General features: G+C 44.0%; 1 protein-coding gene across 1 annotated transcript in view; it reads left to right on the top strand.

Moving 5' to 3' along the window:
* Nucleotides 1–1,097, top strand: part of OPHN1 (oligophrenin 1) — a gene marked incomplete at its 3' end in the record, with an annotated part of 597,264 nt that overhangs the window by 231,424 nt on the left and 364,743 nt on the right. The gene's annotated exons all lie outside the window — the stretch shown is intronic.

The following is a 1,097-nucleotide window of genomic DNA, read 5'->3' as shown; positions in this document are numbered from 1 at the left end:
TCCTTTGTTAAAAATGGATGGCCCCAATGAAAGATAGCTGTGATAGTAAACATTGTATAACCATGAGATTGCAACTCATTTTTTCCAACAACTTCAGGGTCATTAACCAAAAACCAAACCCACTGCCATCAAATCAATTCTGACTCATAATGACCCTATAGGATAGATTAGAAATGCTCCATAGGGATTCCGAGGCTATAAATCTTTATGGAAGTAGACTGCCTCATCTTTCTCCCATGGAGCAGCTGGTCACTTTGATCCAACAACCTTTTGGTTAGCAGTCAAATACATTAACCACTGCATCACCAGAGCTCTTTTTAGGATCGTTGTTGTTGTTATGTGCATTTGAGTCAGACCCGACTCATAGCAACCACTCCGTGGGTTTCCAAGTCAATATCACTATGGAACTATAGATTGCCTAACCTTCCTTCTGAGGAGTGGCTGGTGGGTTTGAACTGCCAGCCTTCTTGTTAGCAGTCAAGTGCCTTAGGCACTGCGCTACCTGAGCTCCCTAGGAGTTGATTAAGTCAGGCGAATGGTCTCCTCTCTGTGGCTGAGCCAATGTGTATGTTGTTGAACTCTTTCCAACTGGAACTGTTCCTTGAACATCCTAAGTGGTAGAAAGAGCAAAGCCATTTTCCTGATGCTTAAATGTACCTGTGATAAACATGTTCACCTTCCAAGCCCAGAAAAGTGGCTGGATCCCAAGAGAAGGAAGTAGGGAGACCCTCAGTTTGACTCAAGTACAGTGGGATCAATTTAAGTCTGCATTATGGTGACATGTTTTGGCATCTGCCTTCCTATTTACTTGACTGACCGTGGCATGAGGTCAACAGTATAACACATTTCCATGTATTCCTAAATTTGCTGTCCTCTCTAAGTTGTCCATTGTTATTCTAAGTAAAGGTGATTTTTTAACAATTGGACTTCCACATGCCTATGCCTACTTGGGAGCTCTGGTAGCGTAGTGCCTAAGGCACTTTACTGCTAACCAGAAGGCTGGTAGTTCAAGCCCACCAGCCACTCCTCAGAAGGAAGATGGGGCCATCTACTTCCGTAGTGATACCACCTCAGAAACCCATGGAGGGGTCGCTATG

This window comes from Orycteropus afer, unplaced genomic scaffold (genome assembly GCF_000298275.1).
Source record: "Orycteropus afer afer isolate SDZICR_OR568_19922 unplaced genomic scaffold, OryAfe1.0 scaffold00776, whole genome shotgun sequence".
Classification (NCBI taxonomy): domain Eukaryota; kingdom Metazoa; phylum Chordata; class Mammalia; order Tubulidentata; family Orycteropodidae; genus Orycteropus; species Orycteropus afer.
Note: the sequence above shows the minus strand (reverse complement) of the source record. Positions and strands in the feature narration are given on the sequence as shown.